Genomic DNA, 25524 nt, shown 5'->3' on the forward strand with positions numbered 1-25524 from the left:
TTAAGTATAAAAACTCTTGATAAGGAATTACAGTATGAATTAATAGAAAATATTGATCATAAACAAGTTTTTAAAAACCAAATTAATAAAATGAATAATAAATGGGCTGATAAACCTATTCAGAGTAAATTCTATTATAATAGACCAACATCTATGGATGTTTTACATGAAGAATATACTGATACAATAGATATTAATTATTCAGGTAATATGATTTATGAATGGAACATTGATGGATATTCTAATAAACAGATTTATAATACGGTACATAGAATGCTTGTGTATTCCACTATTTGTAAAAATAGTAATAATTCAGATAAAACTATTGCATCAATTATTATTGCTGGATTCACTGGACAACTTAAAGGCTGGTGGGATAATTATTTATCTCAAGAAGATAAAGATAGTATTATCAATACTGTTAAACAAGAAAATAATAATTTAGTTGAAAATGCAGTTTATACACTTGCTGTCAATATAATTGAACACTTTACAGGAAGATTTAGTGATAATAGTGATACTATTAGAACTTTATTACAAAATTTAAGGTGTAAAACACTTTCAGACTTTAGATGGTATAAAGATACTTTCTTAAGTAGAGTAATGGAATTACCGGAATGTAATAATATACACTGGAAATCAAAATTTATTGATGGTCTGCCTAGTCTATTTGCAGAAAGGATTAGGAAAAAACTAAGAAAAGACCAGATTAATATTCCATATGAAAATTATACTTATGGAGCTCTAATAGATACTTGTATTCAATAAGGGTTAGCTTTGTATAATGAAATAAGCTTAATCAACAAATTAAAAGACAGAACCTTGATGAAAGGAAACAATTAGGACAATTTTGTCAACAATTTGGTTTAGAAAACCCTACTACTAGTAAGGATCATAAAATTAATAAGCCCTATAAATCAAAACACAGAAAATATTCTCAGAAACATATAGAAAAAAAAGAATAAAAGAATAGAAGAAAAATCTCAAAGAAAGCCGAAATATTCGAAAAATAAAAATAGATATTGCAAGATTTGTAAAAAAATTGGTCATACTGCAAAATACTGTTGGATTAAAAAGAAGATTAATAATCTTGAAATATCAGATGATATAAAGAATATAATAATACAAACTTTACAAGAGTCAGAATCTGAAAATACAGAAATAGAATCAATAAGTACTTCTGAATCAGAAGAAGAAGAAATATTAAATGTATTAGGTAATGAAAATATTTCAGAATCAAGTTCAAAATGCGAATCTTGTAGCCTAGGACTAGCCTGTCCTAAAGAATAAAATAATATTAATAATAAGAATGATATTGAAAAATCTGAATTGTATAAAATACTTTCCTAATTCTCAGAAATGAAAATTAATGTTCTTACTTCAAATCGTGCTTTTGAATTATTAAAAGCAATTAAAGATCCAAAATTAAGGATGCAAATTATTGATGAAATTAATATTGAATCCACTACTTCCACTTCTTATAATCCAGAAGAAGACTTAAATGAAAAAATTGTAAATCTAAAAAGATCATATAATATGAATGAGGTAATGAACCAACTTAAAAGTAAATATCAACATAAAGAAGATAATATATCTCTTCAAAATTTATATAAAGAAATAAACAATTTAAAAGAAGAAATTAAAATATTGAAAGATAAAAATATTATTCAGGAATCTAGAATTTCTGACTTAGAAAATATTTCTAGGTTAGAAAATATATCTCAAAATGATAATAAACTAAAAATAGATGAGCATAGTATTTTCTCTGAAAACTTTTTATCTACTATAGAAATGGTTATATCCCAAAAATGGTATATAAAAATATCTCTTCTGATTGATAATCATTAGACAAAATCGTTTACAACTCTTGTTGATAGTGGCGCTGATTTAAATGTTATTCAGGAAGGATTAATACCAACTAGATATTTTCATAAATCTAGTCATACTTTATGGCATGCTGAGGTGATAAACTCCAAATACAGTATAAAATTCCTAAAGCTTTTGTCTGTATTGATAATAAGTGTATTTCTCAAAGTTTTATTCTTGCTAAGAATATTGCTAACCAAGTAATACTTGGGACTCCATTTTTACATAATATTTATCCAATAAAAAAGATTGATAGTAAAGGAATTATAGGAACGTTCCAAAATGATGATATATTTTTTGAATTTATTATTGAACCATTTAGAAAAATGTTGCATAATATTTATGATAATATTAAAGCAAAACATAATCAAATTAATTTCTTAAAACAAGTAATACTTGGGACTCCATTTTTACATAATATTTATCCAATAAAAAAGATTGATAGTAAAGGAATTATAGGAACGTTCCAAAATGATGATATATTTTTTGAATTTATTATTGAACCATTTAGAAAAATATTGCATAATATTTATGATAATATTAAAGCAAAACATAATCAAATTAATTTCTTAAAACAAGAAATAAACATAATAACAATTGAAGAACAATTGAAGAATCCTAAATTACAGGATAAAATTAGTCTATTAAAAAAACAATTCTCTTTAGAAATTTGTAATGATCATCCTCATGCTTTTTGGGATAGAAAAAAATATATAGTTTCTTTACCTTATGAAGATTCTTTTGATGAAAAGAATATACCTACTAAGGCGAGGCCTTGTCAGATGAATTCTGAATATTTAGAATTATGTAAAAAAGAAATTGAATCCCTTTTACAAAAAGGATTAATAAGTCCTTCTCAATCCTCATGGTCATGTAATGCTTTTTATGTTAATAAACATTTTGAAATTGAAAGAGGAATTCCAAGATTAGTTATAAATTATAAACCCCTTAATAAGGCATTAAAATGGATTAGGCATCCTATTCCTAATAAAAAAGATCTACTCGATAGACTTTATGATAGTTTAGTATTTTGTAAATTTGATTTAAAATCGGGATATTGGCAAATACAAATTAATAAATCTGATAGATATAAAACTGCACTTAATGTTCCTATTGGACATTATGAATGGAATGTTACGCCATTTGGTCTGAAAAATGCTCCTTCTGAATTTCAGAAAATTATGAATGATATTTTTACTCCTTATAGTACTTTTATAATAGTATACATTGATGACATATTAGTTTATTCAAAAACTATTGAGATGCATTTTAAACATTTAAATATATTTAAATGTTTAATTATACAAAATGGTTTAGTAATTTCTAAGTCAAAAATGGAATTATTTAAGACAAGAATAAGATTTCTAGGTCATATTATTGAAAAAGAAATATTATTCCTATTAATAGAAGTATTGATTTTGCGGATAAATTTCCAAATGAAATAACTGAAAAAACTCAGTTACAAAGATTTTTAGGAAGTCTAAATTATATTGCTCCTTATTACAAAAATTTAATAGAAGATACGACTATCTTATATGACAGACTGAAAAAGAATCCTAAGCCATGGACAATTGACCATACAGAAGCTGTTAAAAGAATAAAATCTAAAGTTAAAACACTTTCTTGTTTAATGTTAAGTAATCCAGATTGGAAAAAGATTATAGAAACTGACGCATCTGATATAGAGTTTGGAGGAATATTAACCCAGATAAATCCTGAAACAAAACAAGTATATCTTGTTAGATTCCATTCAGGAAAATGGAATGATTCTAAAAAAAATTATGCAACTATAGCAAAAGAAATTCTAGCTATAGTCAAATGTGTTTTAAAATTTCAAGATGATTTATATAATCAAATTTTTTTTATTATGACAGATTGCAAAGCAACCAAATTTAATTTTCAAAAGGATTTTAAACATGATGTTTCTAAACAAATGTTTGCAAGATGGCAGGCCCAACTAACCCCATTTGATTTTGAAATAATTTATAAAAAAGGAGAATAATAGTCTTTCAGATTTCTTGACTCGGGAACATTTTAATAAATGACAGGCATGAATTTCCGAGGTCGAGGATCTTCCTCTTATAGAGGAAGAGGTGGTCGAGGAAAAGCACCTGAGATTATATCTCAAAATGAGAAACAAAAGCTTATAGCTATGGATTTAACACAAGATCCTGAATATCAGGCATTCTTGGAATACAAAAAGGGTCAACAGACTCAAAATGAAGGTAATGATAGTCCCTCATATGCCAAAATAATTGGTGATGAAGAATCTGAATCCAATAATATTGGATTTTCAAAAACTCAACATAAAGAAATTATATTTCTTTTAGAAGAAAAAGATTTAAAATGAAAAAATGATCTATGGATCTTAATACAAAGGTATTTGGATAATTCATCCTTACCAGCAAGGACTTATAAGTCCAGACATTTTTATGAACAAATACTTGTTCAAAATGACTCATGTGAAATATCACATTTTACGAGGACTAATAAAGAAATTTATAATTTCAGCAAAATGATTATTAAAAAGGTTATACCTTTGGAAGATTGGGGAATTTCTCCCATTAAAGATAGAGAAACTTTGATTAATAAATCAGTAGTAAAATATAATTACTGGGATTACTACGATGCCTTTATAAAGGTATTAAATTATGAAAATGATAAGCACAAACATTCTTGGTTTATAAAAGTTTGTGCCAATGTTTATAATATTGATATCCCACACTGGTTTATACACTGGTTTTATTGCTTTAGTCCTACTCCAAATATTTTACCGGAAAAAATAAAATTCTTTTTTGACAAATGGGTGGATATTTCACCTCAGCTTTTAAAAAAAACAAGAAGCTAAATTGTTCATTGAGGGTATAGCCTCATGTTTATTTTTCATTGAATTTTCAATACCCTTGATTTGGAAATGGACTCCAGAAATCGGTCATACAAATACAGGAATTCCTTGCCTATACAGAATATCCCATATTAAATTTTGGGATAAAATGATGAAAATTGATCCTAACACCAAAGAAATATTTGGAAAAGAGACAATGGATCTCCTTCAAATGAAAATAAGCCTTTATGAAATAAAAAAGAAGATATTGGTACTCCATCTCCTTTTGATCATATCTCGAGGAAGTTCAAAATGAAGTCAGAATTTCTGACTAAAAAGCAAATGGTTGCTGCATATGTCGAAGAAATGAAAAAGGATCTCATGGCTCATTTTGGGGAGGATAATAAATCCACCAAATCAGATTCCACTATGGCATCCGAATTCATGCATGATGCTTAGGATCCTAATGATGATTTTGAAGATAATTTTGAAGCTATCAAGAAAACCTTAGTAAAAAAAATTCACAAAAAAGACATGGAAGAATCTTCCTCAAGCCAAGCACGTATAGGAAAAAAGTCTGATTAAAGAAGACATCATTGCATAATTATCAGCAGTCAAATGACGCAATTAATGAAGCAATTAAGAAGATGACGTAATCAATGACGTCAAAAGCAGACAGAAGGCCGGGAATCTCGGTTTTTCACTATTCACTTTTTGACTTTTAGTTCTATTATTGTAGTACTGTAGCACTTTTTGAATTATCATCTCGCAAATATCGGCTTTATACTGTGTAATACACGATTTTTACTGTAGCTGGTAGGGTTAGGCCCCTCTATGGGTAGGTTCATTTGCATTCTATAAATGCAGATGTTTAGACATTCAGAGAGTAGAACCAGAAAATTCTCTCTCTCTTTTCTCTCTCTCTTGCTCATGTGTTGAGGACCCCTTCTTCATTGTAAATTTATATATCAGTAAAAGTTTGCAATTGCATAAGGACTACTGTAAGTCTTACTTGCTTCATTTTAATTTTTGTATTTATTTATAATCTTATTTTATTGTTCATGGATAGCCTTATAGGCTAACCAATTCATGTGTTGATTCCTAACTGTTAATTACACTAGCATGAATTTGGTTAGTGTAATTAACAGTTAGGAATCAACACATGAATTGATTAGCCTATAAGGCTATCCATGAACAACAAAATAAGATTATAAATAAATACAAAAATTAAAATGAAGCAAGTAAGACTTACATTAGTCCTTATGCAATTGCAAACTTTTATTGATATATAAATTTACAATGAAGAAGGGGTCCTCAACACATGAGCAAGAGAGAGAGAAAAGAGAGAGAGAGCTTTCTGGTTCTGGTTCCTCTGAATGTCTAAACATCTGCATTCATAGAATGCAGAGGAGCCTACCCCTAGAGGGGCCTAACCCTACCAGCTACAGTAAAAACCGTGTATTACACAGTATAAAGCCGATATTTTTGGGATGATAATTCAAAAAGTGCTACATTAGTACAATAATAGAACTAAAAGTCAAAAAGTGAATAGTGAAACACCAAGATTCCCGGCCTTCTGTCTAGTCATTGATTACGTCATCTTCTTAATTGCTTCATTAATTGCGTCATTTGACTGCTGATAATTATGCAATGGTGTCTTCTTTAATAAGACTTTTTTCCTGTACGTGCTTGGCTTGAGGAAGATTCTTCCATGTATTTTTTGTGAATTTTTTCCACCAAGGTTTCCTTGATAGCTTCAAATATATCTTCAAAATCAACATCATTAGGATCCTGAGCATCATGCATGAATTCGGATGCCATAGTGGAATCTGATTTGGTGGATTTATTATCCTCCCCAAAATGAGCCATGAGATCCTTTTTCATTTCTTCGACATATGCAACAACCATTTGCTCTTTAGTCAGAAATTCTGACTTCATTTTAAACTTCCTCGAGATATGATCAAAAGAAAATGGAGTACCAATATCTTCTTTTTGATTTTCATAAAGGCTTATTTTCATTTGAAGGAGATCCATTGTCTCTTTTCCAAATATTTCTTTTGTGTTAGGATCAATCTTCATCATTTTATCCCAGAATTTAATATGGAATATTCTGTATAGGCAAGGAATTCCTGTATCTGTATGACCGATTTCTGGAGTCCATTTCCAAATCAAGAGTATTGAAAATTCAATGAAAAATAAACATGAGGCTATACCCTCAATGAACAATTTAGCTTCTTGTTTTTTTTAAAAGCTGAGGTGAAATATCCACCCATTTGTCAAAAAAGGATTTTATTTTTTCCGGTAAAATATTTGGAGTAGGACCAAAGCAATAAAACCAGTGTATAAACCAGTGTGGAATATCAATATTATAAACATTGGCACAAACTTTTATAAACCAAGAATGTTTGTGCTTATCATTTTCATAATTTAATACCTTTATAAAGGCATCGTAGTAATCCCAGTAATTATATTTTACTGCTGATTTATTAATCAAAATTTCTCTATCTTTAATGGGAGAAATTCCCCAATCTTCCAAAGGTATAACCTTTTTCATAATCATTTTGCTGAAATTATAAATTTCTTTATTAGTCCTCGTAAAATGTGATATTTCACATGAGCCATTTTGAACAAGTATTTGTTCATAAAAATGTCTGGACTTATAAGTCCTTGCTGGTAAGGATGAATTATCCAAATACCTTTGTATTAAGATCCATGGATCATTTTTTCATTTTAAATCTTTTTCTTCTAAAAGAAATATAATTTCTTTATGTTGAGTTTTTGAAAATCCAATATTATTGGATTCAGATTCTTCATCACCAATTATTTTGGCATATGAGGGACTATCATTCCCTTCATTTTGAGTCTGTTGACCCTTTTTGTATTCCAAGAATGCCTGATATTCAGGATCTTGTGTTAAATCCATAGCTATAAGCTTTTGTTTCTCATTTTGAGATATAATCTCAGGTGCTTTTCCTCGACCACCTCTTCCTCTATAAGAGGAAGATCCTCGACCTCGGAAATTCATGCCTGTCATTTATTAAAATGTTCCCGAGTCAAGAAATCTGAAAGATTATTATCATCTCCTTTTTTATAAATTATTTCAAAATCAAATGGGGTTAATTGGGCCTGCCATCTTGCAAACATTTGTTTAGAAACATCATGTTTAAAATCCTTTTGAAAATTAAATTTGGCTGCTTTGCAATCTGTCATAATAAAAAAATTTGATTATATAAATCATCTTGAAATTTTAAAACACATTTGACTATAGCTAGAATTTCTTTTGCTATAGTTGCATAATTTTTTTTAGAATCATTCCATTTTCCTGAATGGAATCTAACAAGATATACTTGTTTTGTTTCAGGATTTATCTGGGTTAATATTCCTCCAAACTCTATATCAGATGCGTCAGTTTCTATAATCTTTTTCCAATCTGGATTACTTAACATTAAACAAGAAAGTGTTTTAACTTTAGATTTTATTCTTTTAACAGCTTCTGTATGGTCAATTGTCCATGGCTTAGGATTCTTTTTCAGTCTGTCATATAAGATAGTCGTATCTTCTATTAAATTTTTGTAATAAGGAGCAATATAATTTAGACTTCCTAAAAATCTTTGTAACTGAGTTTTTTCAGTTATTTCATTTGGAAATTTATCCGCAAAATCAATACTTCTATTAATAGGAATAATATTTCTTTTTCAAGAATATGACCTAGAAATCTTATTCTTGTCTTAAATAATTCCATTTTTGACTTAGAAATTACTAAACCATTTTGTATAATTAAACATTTAAATATATTTAAATGTTTAAAATGCATCTCAATAGTTTTTGAATAAAATAATATGTCATCAATGTATACTATTATAAAAGTACTATAAGGAGTAAAAATATCATTCATAATTTTCTGGAATTCAGAAGGAGCATTTTTCAGACCAAATGGCATAACATTCCATTCATAATGTCCAATAGGAACATTAAGTGCAGTTTTATATCTATCAGATTTATTAATTTGTATTTGCCAATATCCTGATTTTAAATCAAATTTAGAAAATACTAAACTATCATAAAGTCTATCGAGTAGATCTTTTTTATTAGGAATAGGATGCCTAATCCATTTTAATGCCTTATTAAGGGGTTTATAATTTATAACTAATCTTGGAATTCCTCTTTCAATTTCAGAATGTTTATTAACATAAAAATCAGTACATGACCATGAGGATTGAGAAGGACTTATTAATCCTTTTTGTAAAAGGGATTCAATTTCTTTTTTACATATTTCTAAATATTCAGAATTCATCTGACAAGGCCTCGCCTTAGTAGGTATATTCTTTTCATCAAAAGAATCTTCATAAGGTAAAGAAACTATATGTTTTTTCCTATCCCAAAAAGCATTAGGATGATCATTACAAATTTCTAAAGAGAATTGATTTTTTTAATAGACTAATTTTATCCTGTAATTTAGGATTCTTCAATTGTTCTTCAATTGTTATTATGTTTATTTCTTGTTTTAAGAAATTAATTTGATTATGTTTTGCTTTAATATTATCATAAATATTATGCAACATTTTACTAAATGGTTCAATAATAAATTCAAACAATATATCATCATTTTGGAACGTTCCTATAATTCCTTTACTATCAATCTTTTTTATTGGATAAATATTATGTAAAAATGGAGTCCCAAGTATTACTTGGTTAGTAATTTTCTTAGCAAGAATAAAACTTTGAGAAATACACTTATTATCAATACAGACAAAAGCTTTAGGAATTTTATACTGTATTTGGAGTTTATCACCTCAGGATGCCATAAAGTATGACTAGTTTTATGAAAATATCTAGTTGGTATTAATCCTTCCTGAATAACATTTAAATCAGCGCCACTATCAACAAGAGTTGTAAATGATTTTGTATAATAATTATCAATCAGAAGAGATATTTTTATATACCACTTTTGGAATATAACCATTTCTATAGTAGATAAAAAGTTTTCAGAGAAAATACTATGCTCATCTATTTTTAGTTTATTATCATTTTGATATATATTTTCTAACCTAGAAATATTTTCTAAGTCAGAAATTCTAGATTCCTGAATAATATTTTTATCTTTCAATATTTTAATTTCTTCTTTTAAATTGTTTATTTCTTTATATAAATTTTGAAAGAGATATATTATCTTCTTTATGTTGATATTTACTTCTAAGTTGGTTCATTACCTCATTCATATTATATGATATTTTTAGATTTACAACAGTCCCAAGAGGAATGACCCAAAACTTCTCACGTTGGAAGAAGAACAAGAGTGGCTGAGAAATTTTGAGGTTTGACAAGTACTACCAAAAAATGCAGTGAGACATCTACACTCCACTAAAGTCCATGGTAGAATCCCAGCGAGGAGAAATAGAACGGGTAAATTGCTACATAATTTCAGTTCTAAAAATTATGACTGATTGGAAAGAACTCAAGCCGGATACATCAAAGATCTCCCAAGATTTGAGGGAGATACAAAAGACGGTTCAAGACTATGGACATAGGTTAATCTATATACATATGAAAATAGAATCTTTGAGCCAAAAGGTAGACGAGGCCCTTAAGATCCTTCCTGATCTACACAAGAGCCTTATAGATCTGAAGAGAAACCAGAGTGAGAACCCTGAGATATTTAGATCCAGATAGGAGAGAATCAGGGACGCCCTTGGAACAGTACCTCTTCTATACCAGAAGGGAAAGCCACGGAGATTCTGAAGCCAAAATTCAGAGAAGATCTGATTATCGCATCTATCAGATCCATAAAATAATGGACGTAATGAGAACAGATCTATTAGATCTACAAGAATTGACGAAATCCTTTTCCCAACTCGGGATTGTGGATTTAGTCAATATCCAAACAAATGAGATCACTCCAGCAATACCACCACCGGAGGGAAGTATATGTTCTAATGATCATCCACAGGATAAACCAATGAGAGAAAGCGCGAATTTCCACACTAATGCTACTCCAACATTTGTAGGAACCAGGCTAAAGGAGAATCCAGGGAGAAATCCAAAAAGAGTGCCAGAAAATACACCTTGGGCGAGGACAATGCTGCAGCCCTTACATCCATATGGCGCTATACTGAACCTGAATATTATCGATTTCTGAAATACCGAGAAATTGATAGACGAATAGGTTGCAACAATCAAGATAGCAGCAACTACCCTAGAGCTCGACAAAGAAAAATTCATAAAGCTTGTAGAGTTGAGCTTGGAGGGATCTGTGAAGATCGGATGGGATAATACCCCAGAAGACACCAAAGTCAGCATCCTTGCCAGAGACTCGAAAGGCGCGATAGCAGACCGGCTGGGAAGGCTTATGAAGATACACTTCATCGGGGATGGATACTTCGAAGAAAGTAGAGCAGAAAAGGCTAGAGAATACGCACAAGCTCTTTTCAGCATTGAATTAAGAAGTATTTGAACGGTAGATGAATATATCTATTGGTTCCGCAAATATTTTTTCCAAAGTGGAGTAGCAACAAAAGTAGCATCTCCAATGTTCTTCACAAATATATGTAGTCCATGGAGGAAAATGTTGATCCAGTCCTATAAAGTACCTGAAAGACAACTAGATTCAGTGGTGCGAAAAATGCCTTTCCTTAAAGATAAAATGAAGGATTGGTGTTATCAAGCATCCATCCAAAAAAATCTGAAAAGAGTGAGAGGTAAAATTAAATGAACTCCTCTCTGTTGTGATAACAATGATTTTCCAACTATTATAGGAGAATGCTATAGTTAAGGTGCACGGGGTCTTACCGTCTAGCCGTTGGTACTCCGCATCTTCACGGAGATCAGCGAGCCACAGAAAAGGAAGAAGCAAAGTAGTGACTCCTACCCCAGGAGTTTCAGGAGAACCTTTTCCCAGCGAAGATCATGGTGGTCCAAGTCCAAAGCCAGATCATATAAATCTGGTCAGAGAATAGGACCAACAAGGGTTTCATCCAAAGGATTCAGACGAACAGATGCAAGATCCACTGAAAGAACCCTTATAGGGAGAACTTTTAGACGTTCCCATACCCGAGCCAATAAAAGTTTCAAAGACTGCAATTGTTGGACTTTCGGAGCTAAAAGACATATATCTCCCGATTGCCCGTAGAAACATGGTGAAATGAGAAAATGAAGCCACGGATGACATCCTGGATGCAGTCTACTATGGCAATTTGATACTCATTTATCAATTCGAAGATATTCCGTCAGACGAAAGCGTCTATGAGGAGGAAATAGAAACTGATTTAGATGAATCTTCAACCTTGTCAGAATAATTACAACGAAGGAGATACGCTTCAAACTTCCAAAAGCCTATCAGGATTCTTTTCCAAAATGACGGTTTCAAACAAAACTATGAAAAAAATCATGCGACAAGATTCCAACCCCAGCCCATACGATGGATTTAGAATTGGAGGAATTGGGAAAGTCCTAAACCAGATAGGACTAAACTAAAGAAAGCATCATATAATCTATAAAGTAATTTCAGGTGAGTTTGCTATACCCATAGAACTTACTGGTAATGTGATGGAGATGCAATTAATTCCTAAATAAGAGATTCTTGAAAAATTAAGTAAGCTGAGAGAAAAAGTAACTGTTACTATGAAATGGATCCACATAGGAACTATTGATGTAGTAATAAAAGCAACTTTTAAAGATGGAATTGATTCAGAAATAGATTTATCTATAATGGATAGAAGAATCAATAATTTAAGAGATGGTTGTCTTGGAACAATGATAGACAATTTGTATGCAAGAAAATTAATGTTTAACATTCATCCTAGGATTGCATACAATCTAGCAAACCAAGATTTCAGTAGAGTCTTAACCCTTTATCAAGATTTTAAAAGAAAAGATCTAATGAAAAAATGTAACAGAGCATATTCTATAACTTATAGAATAGCGTATGTCCTTTTCAATACTCATTATTCAGATTTGTTCTTTAGCAAAAAGTATATTGAAATTCCTAGAATTTTCAAGGAATTCGCCAAAGTAATGACACCAGATCCTATTAGGATACCTAAAATAGGTGGTGTTGATATCATCACAAGAGATCACCCAGTTTTAGATAGAACACTTAGCACTAGAACTAAGTTTAGTAGTTGAATGTCCTTTTCGGAAGATAGGATTATAGGCAACAAAGGAAAGGAGAAAGAGTTATTAAAAGCTTTAACTCCTCAAGAGATTAAGGTAGATAATGTAAAACTTAGATGCCCTAAAGAGTGGAAAGAGATACAAGTTATATTTGACATCACCAAGAAAGAAATTTTTTTCCCCTGTGATGACTTATATCATTTGCAGCAACCTGTTGTTGGTAAATATGAAGGCATGCTAGAAATAACAGGTCATGAAATTTTAGTCACAGGTGTTGCAGGATGAGAAAACGAGAGTACGACTTTGGGGTTAAGTTTCCTCATAGATCATTAACCATGGGGAAGAAAAGGTAGCGGAATGGAATTCAGTATTGATGGTGTTGCCATAAGGATTGAATGACGAGTCTCTTTTCCATAGACATATCTGTTGGTATGTTGTATGATCAATATAAGATAGAATATTTTGCAGCTTATATTGATTCAAGATCAGGAATTTGCACGACAAAGCCTGGAGTTTTCCCTAAAGAAGCAAGGGAAACCTTACCTGTAATTGCAAGAAGGGATTTTTCACAAAAAAATCTGATACTTAACAAGGGAATATGAGAAGCCAAGATCATGATCGGAGGAGCATTCGGATCTCCCCGATTTAGGGTAAAAACACCTCCTATTTACTTTCATGATACAAGTGTCGATATCTTGCTAAATAACAATTTCATCCAAATATTTGCAAGATATATGCAGGATAATCAGAGGAATCTGTTAATCTTTACTACTAACTGCGGTAGTGAGATACAGGTGTTGCGAAAAAAAAAGGCATTTAACAGGATAATGCTAATAAATTTTCATAGCTAACGTGGTGATTTTGATGCTAAATTAACTTATCCAAAAACGAAGGATAAGAGGAAATTTGTAAGGCTCTTTTGTCTTTCAGGCAACAAGGACTCATAGACAATGATAGCTTCTATAAGGAATCTGAAGAGGAATAAACCTTAAAGAAGCACTACTGGGAATGAAGTCGCTAGATATTAGCGAAGAAAGCAGGCTTTCTCTTGAGAATGTCAAGAGGCTCATCCAGAGGAACTTCAGTGAAAACCCTCTGGCATGGTGGGATAGGAACAAGATCCAAGGTACTCTAAAGCTCAAGAAAGAATGCAAGTACGAGTGCGTTCGATACAAACCTATCCAGATGAACATGAAAGACAAGAAAGATATGCAGATGATTATCAAAGAGCATATCAGTCTCGGACTCATCGAGCTTGGAATCTCTACCTACAGCAGCCCTGGATTTCTAGTAAGAAACCATGGTGAGATTAAGAGAGGTAAGCCCAAGTTGGTAATTAACTATCAATACATTAATAAAATATTAGAGTTGATGGTTATTACATTCCTAGTAGAGAACACTTAATTGGTTGTATCAAAGGAGCAATAGTGTTTTCTAAATTCGATTGCAAATCTGGGTTTTATCAAATTAAGATGGAGAGTGAATCACCGAAATTTACTGCATTCTCCACACCATAGGGACAATATATCTGGAATGTGCTTCCGATAGGTTTAGCTAATGCACCCCAGATATTTAAAAAAAATAGATAATTTTTTTAAAGATTACTTCGAATTTATGTTTTTCTATATTGACGACATACTGATTGCATCCAAAAATATGAAAAAGCATATTTAACATCTTGAAATATTTTTTGATGCATACGATAGAGAAGGTTTAGTACTTTTTGAAAAGAAAGCTACAATTGCTGTCAATAAGATAGAATTCTTAGGAGTTCTTATTGACGAAACAGGGATTAAGTTACAGGACCATATTGTGGAGAAAATCCGCAATTTCCAGACGTACTCAAGGACAAGAAGCATTTGCAAAACTTCTTGGGAGTTGTTAATTTTGCAGGTATTTTTATTAAGGATCTTGCAAGATACAGAAAGGATTTTCGACCGATCTTGAAAGAAACAGAGAGTTCAAAATCAAAATGGGAAGAAATCCACACAAAAAAGGTTCATGAGCTGAAACAGGTTTGCACTAACCTGCCAAAGCTTGCTAAACCACAGGACGAGAATAAATTGGTAGTCTATACAGACGCCAATGATTACAGATGGGCAGCAGTGCTCACGAAGAAAACAACTTCAAGGGAAGAACCTTGTAGATATACATGAGGGTTGTTCTCAGAAACAACAAGTCAAAGTTTGGCAAATCAACAAAAAAGAATTCTTTGTGGTTTGGAAGGCTTTTAAAAAATGGCCTTTATTTTTACTTGCTAAAGAATTTACTTTAAAAATTGATAATACTAATGTCAAAGCTTTCTTAAAGAATAAATTAGAATAAAAAATAGAGAAAGCTCGTATTATCAGATGGCAAGCTGAATGCCAATATTATTGTTATAATATTATCATTATAAAGTCTCATGAAAACATTCTTGCAGATTTCCTGACGAGAGATGGAGGCATCCGAAGCACACTCCATCATGTTGAGACTCAGGCACCTCCGGAAAAACCTCGTGGAGCTTGACAGAAAGTTCGGACAGCTAGCGGTTAATGCCCAAGTTGCCAGACAAATTCAAAGAGCCGATCTAGACACTGTCCAGGTTGCAATAACGAGTTCCTTATTAGCATCTACCTCGCTATGGAACAACCTACGAGCCAATTCGGAAGGCGTCACCTTCGGGGATGACTCACGAGTTGAGGGAGCATGATCCAAAACATGCCTTTAGAGTACATGGCTCTAAACCTGTAGCGTCGGATTCAAGTATCAATTGAACAAGGCCATCACCAAACTCTGGTGAAATGGCAACAATTGAGTCACAGGAAGTGCAAACTCCTAATAATTCAAGTCAACCCAACAAGAGATTAACCTTAGGCCGATGACAGGCACCTCTAAGGTTAATACTAACGAGTTAATATCTTCTTCTGCTTGGCAAGACTACTAGCATATGTGGGAAAACATAATTTCCAGTAAAGGAGTAAACCCAGGCAAGACCATTATTGAAACATCCGGAAAATATAATAAGGTTTGGATGTTAGAAGGGTCAAAACCAGAAGATGTTCTAGAATGGTATGATTTTAGAGCTCTTGCTTCAGTTCATACTATGTCACCAAGTTTTTCGAAAATCTCAAAACTTCCGAAGCAGATTAGTGGGGCGGTTTTTGATTCATGGCAAAATAACCCCCACCTAAAGAAAGACGATGTTTTGGAGATAAAGTTCGCATCAGTTGCTCCAGAAACGACAGGAAAGGGGTCTCATCCAGTATTTCATTTCATGAAATTGCAAAGGCCAAACATGGTGGCTTTCAACAAGATCAAAGCCACCTCGGGCGAAGCTCCCCTGGTATCTGCCATTACTGAAGACAGTATCTCTACCAGAAGAGCTTGGGGATTATGGGTCTGTCTCACGGAGATTGACAAAGTCAAGTATCTGTTCAAAATCTTCTCAAACAAAGTGAATGGATCTTTCCTGTTAAATTCCATGACAGGAAAAAGTACTGAGTTCGCAGAAAGCTTATTCGAGAAAAAGAGGATATTAATTTGGGAAAATAAGCTGTCAGCGACTGAAGCTACAAGAATGAAGACGTGCAACATGTTGCATGTTGGGCAATGGCATAACCATTTGTGCCCCTGCTGTGAAAAATAAGAAAAGACCCTATTCGGGACAAAGATTCGGGTCACGAAAAAAAAAACCAAACCGGACCAAGACAAGGGAAAGAGAAAAAATTTTATCAAAAGAAGTAAAAATTAAACGATGTAAAAAATTGTGAGGATAAGACTGTCGGTTGAAAAACGACAAAAGCCAACAGTCAGCAGAGCAGGGAAGATAGCTGGAAGTCACATGGCTGACAAGCCATAATGACCAATAGTTGGAAAGGATGAGACAATGACGAACGTAGTGACATCATTCGAAAAAGACAAGATGATGCCGGAAGCAATGACGTTATCAAAAAACAAGTTGGAGTCCGAATTTGAAGTCCGCGGATGCCTATAAATAAAGAGGTAGTTAAGCAGAAGGGGATCATCAGAAAAACTTCTCCTACTTCAAAGCATTATAGTTCTGAGTTTTTTTTAATCTTCTGTAATATTTCAATTTTTCAATTTATGGGGGTTTCCCCAATAAGTCAAGTCCTCTACACCATGAGAGGCTAAAACAGTTGTCTCCTCCAACGAAGGAATAATATCTATGTAATATTCTATATATTTCTTCAATAAAAGTTAGGCTTATGTTCAGCTTATTTATCTAAAATTTTATTAAGTCCTTGTATTGGAGTGCCTTTTACGCCCTAAGGTAGGAAATGAAATAAGACTGTGCTGTTTTATTACTGAAAGGAGCCAAGTTCCTACGAACCATCTGCTGCGGTAGTGTGGTTGGAAGAACTCCATAAGACGAGGACTTGGAATACCCGAAAACATAGCGGTTAAAGAAAGGTATGAATTTATGGGGTCTTAATTTGTTTCGAAAGCATGTTGGGCCTTTTTAAGAGCATGAACATAGATTATTAAGCTATTTTCTTTGAAAGGGTAAAATGGTCATAAAATAGGTTAAAGGACCAGATTTACGCCAAATTGAAAGATAAAGGACTAAATCTAATATTGACAAAGTTGGAGGACCAAAATTAATCCGTGACAAAGATAAAGGACTAAAGTTTTCTTTATCCCTATATGTATATATGGAAAAATTGTATTTTTGGACCCATTAGATAAGGCCGTTATCACTTCTAGTCCCATGCTTTTCTTGGTCGGCACTTATGGTCCCAAAGTTTTCAGAATTTTAATAGTATTGGTCCTCTACTCAATTTCTTTTGCTATTATTTGATAATCAACTACTTTTGCTCAAAATTAGGCCCAACATGCTTACGAAATGAATTAATCCCCCATAAATTCATACCTTGCTTTGACTGCTTTACTTTCGGATATTTCAAGTCTTCATTTTTATGGACTTCCTCTAACCACACTACTGCAGCAAATGGTTTGCAGGCACTTGGCTCCTTCAGCAACAAACAACATAGCCCCATTTCATTTCCTACCTTAGGGCATAAAAGGTACTCTAGTATAGGGACTTAATATAATTTTGGACAAAGAAATTGAACAGAAGCCTTACTTTTATTGAAGAAATATAGGGCATATTACATAGATATTATTCCTCTATTGGAGGAGACAACTGTTTAGCCTCTCATATTATAGAGGACTTGACTTGTTGGGGAAACCCCCATAAACTAAAAGATTAAAACACTACAAAAGATTGAAAAGACTCAAAATTCTAATGCTTTGAAGAGTTGGAGAAGGTTTTCTTACAATCCCCATCTACCTCATTGCATCTTTATTTATAGGCGTCCGTGGACTTCAAATTCGGATTCCAAACTTATTTTTTGATGAATTCATTGCATTCGTCATCATCTTATCTCTTTCAAGTGATGTCACTGCGTTCATCATTGCTGCGACCTTTCCTGTTGTTGGTCATAATGGCTTGTCGGCCATGTGATTTCCAGCTGGCTTTCTTGCTTTGTTGACTGTTGGCCTTTGTCCTTTTTTACCGACAGTCTTATCCTTGATCTTTTACATTCTTCAATTTTTACTTATTTTTGTAAAAAATTTTGTTTTTCCTTTGTCCTTATGTGCTTCGGGTTTATTTTGTGTGACCCGATTTTTTGTCCCGAATAGGGACGTCTCTTGTTTTTCAGAGCAAGGGCATAAATAGTTATGTCAATGCCCAACATGCAACATGTTGCAAGTCTTCATTCTTGTTGCTTCGGTCCTCGGCAACTTACTTTTCCAGATTAACATCCTCTTCTTTTCAAATAAGCTTTCTACGAACTCAGTACTTTCTTCCGTCATAGAATTTAACTGGAACGATCCATTCACATTGTTGGAGAAAATTTTGAATGGATACTTGACTTTATCCATCTCCATGAGACAGACCCGTAATCCCCAAGCTCTTCTGGTAGAGATACTGTTTTCACTAATGGCTGGTACAAGGGGAGCTTCTTCTAAAGCAACTTTGATCTTTGTTGAAAGCCACCATATCTAGCCTTTGCAACTTCATAAAATGGAATGTTGGATGAGACCCCTTTCCTGTAGTTTCTGGATCTACTGATATGAATTTTATCTCGAGAACATCGCCTCTCCTTAGGTGGGGGTTGTTTTGCCACGAATCAAAGACCGCCCCACTAATTTATTCTGGAAGTTTTGAAATTTCCAGAAAACTTGGTGACATAGTATGAACTGAAGCAAGAGCTCTAAAATCATACCATTCTCGGACATCCTCTTGTTTCGACCCTTTTAACATCTAGACCCTATTATATTTTCTGGATGTTTCAATAATGGTCTTGCCTGGGTTCACTCCTTTATGAGAAATTAATTTTTCCCATATGTGCTGATAGTGCTGCTAAGCAGAAGAAAATATCAATTCGTTAGTATTAACATTAGAAGTGTTTGTCATTGGCCTAAGGCTAATCTCCCCCTCTTTAACCCTAGAGGTGCTGGGTTGACTTGAATCTCCAAGAGTTTGCACTTCCTGTGACTCAATTGTTGTCGTTTCACCAGAGTCATGGTGATTGCCTCGTGCAATCGGCACTCGAATCCGATGCTACAGGTCTAGAGCTCTATACTCTAAAGGCATATTTAAGGTCATGTTCCCTCAACTCGTTAGTCATCCCTAAAAGTGATGCATTCCGAATTGGTTCTCGTAAGTCGTTCCATAGTGATGTGGATGCTAATAAGAAAATCCTTATGGTGACCTAGACTGTGTCTAGATCAGTACTTTGGATTTGTCCGGCAACTTGGGCATTAATCGGTAGCTATCCAAACTTCCTATCAAGTTCCTCTAGGTTTTCCTCGAGGTGTTTGAGCCTCAGCATGATGGAGTTTGCTTCAGATGCTTCCATCTCTTCAGGAAATCTGCAAGAATATTTTCATGAGACTTTATAATGACAATATTATAAAAATAATATTGGTATTTAGCTAGGCATTTGATAATACGAGCTTTCTCTATCTTTGATTCTAATTTATTTTTAAGAAAGCCCTAACATTAGTATTATCAACATTTAAAGTAAATTATTTAGCACGTAAAATAAAGGTCATTTCTTAAAAGCCTTCCAAACCGCAAAGAATTCTTTCTTGTTAATGTGCCAAACTTTTGCTTGTTGTTCTGAGAACAACCCTCCTATATATCTACAAGGTTCTTCCCCTGTAGTTGTCTTATTCATGAGCACTGTTGCCCACCTATAGTAATTGGCATTTGTATAGACTACCAATTCATCCCCATCCTGTGGTATAGCAAGTTTTGGCAGGTTACTGCAAACCTGTTTCAGCTCACGAACCCTTTTTGTGTGAATTTCTTCTCATTTCTACTTTGAACTTTTTGTTTCTTTTAGAAATGGTCGGAAATTCTTCCTGTATCTTGCAAGATCCTTAATGAAGGTACCTGCAAAATTAACAACTCCCAAGAAACTCTGCAAATGCTTCTTATCCTTAAGTACATCTGGAAAATTGCGAATTTTCTCCACAATATGGTCCTGTAACTCAATTCCTATTTCGTCAATAAGATCTCATAGAAAGTCAATTTTATTGACAGCAATAAAAGCTTTCTTTTCAGGAAGTACTAAACTTCTTTATGGCATGCATCAGAAAATATTTCAAGATGTTTAATATGTTCTTTCATATTCTTAGATGCAATCAGTATGTCGTTAATATATACAAACATGAATTCGAAATAATCTTTAAAAAGATTATTCATTTTTCTTTGAAATATCTGGGGTGCATTGGCTAAACCCATTGAAAGCACATTCCAGATATATTGTCCCTGTGGTATGGAGAATTCAGTAAAGTTCTTTGATTCACTCTCCATCTTAATCTCATAAAAATCAGATTTGCAATCGAATTTAAAAAACACTTTTGCTCCTTTAACGTAATTAATTAACTGTTACCTACTAGGAACGTAATAACCATCAAAGTCTAATACTTTATTCATACCTTGATAGTTAATTACCTACCTAGGTTTACCTCTTTGTATCCCACTATGGTTTTTAACCAGAAATCCAGGGCTGTTGTAGGTATAGATTCCAGGCTTGATGAGTCCAAGACTGATATACTCTTTGATAATCATCTGCATATCTCTCTTGTCATCCATGTTCATCTTGATAGGTTTGTATCTAACGTACTCGTACTTGCATTCTTTCTTGACCTTCAGAGTAGCTTCGATCTTGTTCCTATACCACCATACCAAAGGATTTTCACTGAAGTTCCTCTGGATGAGCCTCTTGACATTCTCAAGAAAAGCCTGCTTCCTCACTGATATCTAGGGATTTCATTTCCAGTAGTGCTTCCTTAAGGTTTCTAATTTTATCCTCGGATTCCTTATAGATACTATCACTATTCATGAGTCCCTTTTCCCTAAAAGACAAAAGACCCTTATCAAATTTTCTCTTATCCTGCATTTTTGGATGAGTTAATCTGGCATCATAATCACCACGTTTGCTGCGAAAATTTATAGGCATTATCCTGTTAAATGCCCTTTCTTTTCTCAACACCTGAAACTCACTACCACAGTTAGTAGTAAACATAAACATATTCCTTTGATTATCCTGCATATATCTTGCAAATATTTGAATAAAATTGTTACCTAGCAAGATATCAGCACATGTATCATGAAAGTAAATAGGAGGTGTTTTTACCTTAAACCAGGGTGATCCAAATGCTCCTCCTCATGTATTGGCTTCTCATATTCTCTTATTGAGTATAGGATTTTTTGTGAAAAATCTCTGTTCCTGCAATAACGGGTAAGGTTTCCCTTGCTTCCTTAGCGAAAACTCTAAATTTTGCCATGAAAATTCCTAATCCTGAATTAATATAAGCTGCAAAATACTCTATCTTATATTGATCATATAACATACCAACAGATATGTATATAGAGAAGGGGCTCATCATTTAATCTTTATGTTAACACCATCAAGACTAAATTCCATGCCGTTACCTTTTCTTCCCCATGATTTATGATCTACGAGAAAACTTAACCTCAAAGTCATACTCCTATTTTCTCATTCTACAAAACCTGCAACTAAAATTTCATGGCCTGTTATTTCTAACATGCCTTTATATCTACGAACAACAGGTTGTTGCAAATGATATAAGTCATCACAAGGGAAAAAATTATCTTTGTTAGTGATGTCAAATATGACCTGTATTTCTTTCCATCCTTCAGAGCATCTAAGTTTTACGTTATCTACCTTAATATCTTGAGAAGTTAAAGCTTTTAATAACTCTTTCTCTTTTCCTTTAAAGCCTGTAATCCTATCTTCCGAACAGGACATCCTGCTACTAAACTCAGTTCTGGAACTAAGTGTTCTATCTAAAACTGGGTGATCTTCTATGATGATATCAAAACCACCTATTCTAGGTATCCTTATTCGATCTGGTGTTATTACCTTAGCAAATTCCTTGAAAATTCTAGGAATCTCATTATACTCTTTCCTAAGAAACAAATATGAATGATGTGTATTGGAAATGGCATATGCACTTCTATAAGTTATAGAAAATGGTCTGTTACCTTCTTTCATTAGATCTTTTTTTTTTATATCTTGATGAAGGGTTAAGACTCTACTGAAATCTTGGTCTGTTAGGTTGTATGCAATCCTATGATGAATGTCGAACATTAATTTTTCTTCATACAAATGACCTATCATTGTTCCAAGACAACCATCTCTTAGGTTATTAATTCTTTTATCCATTATAAATAAATGTATTTCTGACTCAATTCCTTCTTTAAAAGTTGCTTCTTATTACTATTTCAATAGTTCCTATGTGGATCCATTTCATAGTAACAACTACTTCTTTTTTAATCTTACTTAATTCTTCAATAATCTCGCCTTTAGGAATTAGTTTCAGTTCCATCACATTACCCGTATGTTCCATATGTATAGCAAACTCACCTGAACTTACTTTGTAGATTATGTGATGCTTCCTTTTGTCCAGTTCTATCTGGTTTTGGACTTTCTCAATTACTCCAATCCTAAATTCATCGTATGGGTTGAGGTTAGAATCTTGTCTCATGATTCTTTCGATCATTTTGTTTGAAACCGTCATTCTGGAAAAGAATATCGAAAGTTTGAAGCCTATCACCCTCGTTTTAATTATTCTGACTCGATTGAAGATCCATCCGAACTAGTCTCCATTTCCTCCTCATAGACACTTTCGTCTGATGGAAGATCTTCGAATTGGTAGATGGGTACCAAATCGCCATAGTATACTGCATCTAAAATATCATCTGTTGCTTGAATTTTCTCAAATTCACCATGTTTCTATGGGCAGTCGGGAGATAATTGTCCTCTTACTCCGTAGGTCCAGCAATTGCAGTCTTTGAAACTTTCATTGACTCGGGATGAGCCCGTCTGAAAGTTCTTTTTGTAGGGGTTCTTTCGGTGGATCTTGCATCTGTTTGTCTAGATCCTTGGGATGAAGCCCTGGTTGGTCTTGGTTTTTGCCCAGATTTATATGATCTAGCTTTTGACTTGGACCACCACAATCTTCGTCGGGAAGGTTCTTCTTGAACTCCTAGGATAGGGGTCACTATTTTGCTTCCTCCTTATCCTTGGTTCACTGGATTCTCCTATAATAGTCAGAAAATCGTGTTATCGCGACACAGAAAAGTTCGTTTAATTTTACCTCTCAGTCTTTTCATGTTTTTCTGGATGGATGCTTGATAGAACCAATCCTTCAGTTTTTCTTTAAGGAAAGACATTCTCCTCGCAACTGAATCTAGATATCCTTTAGGTACTTTGTATGACTGATCAACATTTCCTTCCATGGACTGCATAGTTTTGCAAAGAACATTGAAGCTGCTACTTCTGTTGCTACTCCACTCTGGAAGAAGTACTTTTGAAACCAATATATATATTCATCTACTGCGCAAATACTTCTTAGTTCAGGGTTGAAGAGAGCTTATGTGTATTCTTTAGCCTTTTCAGCTCTACTTCCTCCGAAGTAACAATCTCCGCTGAAGTGTATCTTGATAAGCCTTCCTAGCAGGTCTGCTATCGCTCCTTTTAAATCTCCAACAAGGATACTAGCTTTGGTATCTTCTGGGGTATTATCCCATCCGATCTTCACAAAACTCTCCAAACTTAACTCCACCAATTTTATGAAATTTTATATATTGAGTTCTAAGGTACTTGTTGCTATCTTGATGGCTGCAACCCATTTATCTATCAACTTCTCGGAGTTTCAAAAATCGATAACGTCCAGATTCAGTATAGCTCCATATGGATGCAAGGGCTGGAGCAGGGTCCTCGCTGAAGGTGTATTTTCAGCCACTCTTCTTGGATTTCTTCCTGGATTTTCTTTTAGCCCTAGTTTCCACGAACGTTGGGTGGCATTAGTGTGGAAATCTGCATTTTCTCTCACCGGATGATCCTGTGGAGGATCATTGGAACATGTGCTTCCCTCCAGTGGTGGTAGTGCTGTAGTGATTTCATTGGTTTGGATATTAACTATGTCCACAATCCCGAGTTTGGAAAAATGACTCTGCCAATTCTTGTAGATCTAATATATCTGCTCTTGTTACATCCATTATTTTATAAATCTGATAGATGCGATGATCAGATCTTCTCTAGACTTCGATTTTGGAACCTCCGTGGCCTTCCCCTTCTGATATAGAAAAGGTATTGTCCCAAGGGCGCCCCTGAATCGGTCTTGTCTAGATTTTGATGTCTCAGGGCTTTCCCTTTGGTTTCTCTACAGATCTGTAATTTCTGCCTCAGATCTATAAGGTCCTTGTTGATTGTGAAGAATCTTAAGGACCTCGTCCACCTTTGACTCAAAGACTCTATTTTCATAGGTATATAAATTAACGTATGTCCATAGTCTTGAACTGTTTTTTGTATCAGCTTCTAAAATAATTTTTTTTCAAATCAATGTAATATTTTTAGTATATCAAATTCATCAAGGAACTATTGTCCCAATTCAGAGATCTTTAAATTTTGGAAAAAAAATTTCAGATCATTTAGATAAGACACAATTACAAAGATTTCTAGAAAGCCTAACTTATGTCTCAGATTTCTATCCAAACCTTACACAAATATGTAAACCGTTGTATGATACATTAAAAACTCCACCACCTCCTTGGACCCAAACTCATACAAATTTAGTGAAAAAATTAAAATAAAAAAATAAAGAAATTCCTTGTTTAAGCATATGTCATCCCACTACATAAAAATTGTTTAAACTGATGCATTTGAATTAGGATATGGTGGTATCCTCAGTCAAATTATTGAAAGAAAAGAAATGATAGTAAAATATTATTCTGAAGTTTGAAGAACTATGACTGAGCAAAATTATCCTACAAATAAAAAAGAAAATACTATCTATTATCTTATGCATTTTCAAGTTTCAAGATGATTTATTAAATCAAAAAAAAATTTAAAAACTGATTGTAGAGCTACAAAGGATATACTTACAAAAGATGTTAAAAATTTTGTTTCAAAACAAATCTTTGCTATATGGCAAGCTTTATTATCTGTTTTTTATTTTGATATTGAATACATAAAGGGGACTCACAATTATATTCCTAACTATTTGAGAAGAGAATTTACAGGGATGTCAAAATCAACTGAAAAATCCAAGCTAAAGGTAAGCCCTTTAACCCTCTGCACAAATTCTTAAATTGGAATATCCTTCTCTAACACTAGTGAAAATTCAATTGAAACCCCAAAATCCTCAAAATTTCCATAATTTGAAACCTCAAAGTC

At 33.2% G+C, this 25524-nt stretch overlaps 1 long non-coding RNA gene across 5 annotated transcripts in view; it reads right to left on the minus strand.

The window, feature by feature from the left end:
• Window positions 1–25524, minus strand: part of LOC110013104 (uncharacterized) — a 30785-nt gene that overhangs the window by 1476 nt on the left and 3785 nt on the right. For 2 of the 5 annotated variants that reach the window (XR_016063647.1, XR_016063648.1), the window contains exons 3-4: window positions 21457–21549; window positions 13343–19681 (exon numbers count right to left, since the gene is read on the minus strand). This is a non-coding gene — a long non-coding RNA (uncharacterized LOC110013104). The other 3 variants (XR_002288247.2, XR_002288248.2, XR_016063649.1) reach the window with 2 other exon arrangements.

This window comes from Sesamum indicum, linkage group LG13, assembly GCF_026168435.1.
Source record: "Sesamum indicum cultivar Baizhima isolate 11 linkage group LG13, ASM2616843v1, whole genome shotgun sequence".
Classification (NCBI taxonomy): Eukaryota; Viridiplantae; Streptophyta; class Magnoliopsida; order Lamiales; family Pedaliaceae; genus Sesamum; species Sesamum indicum.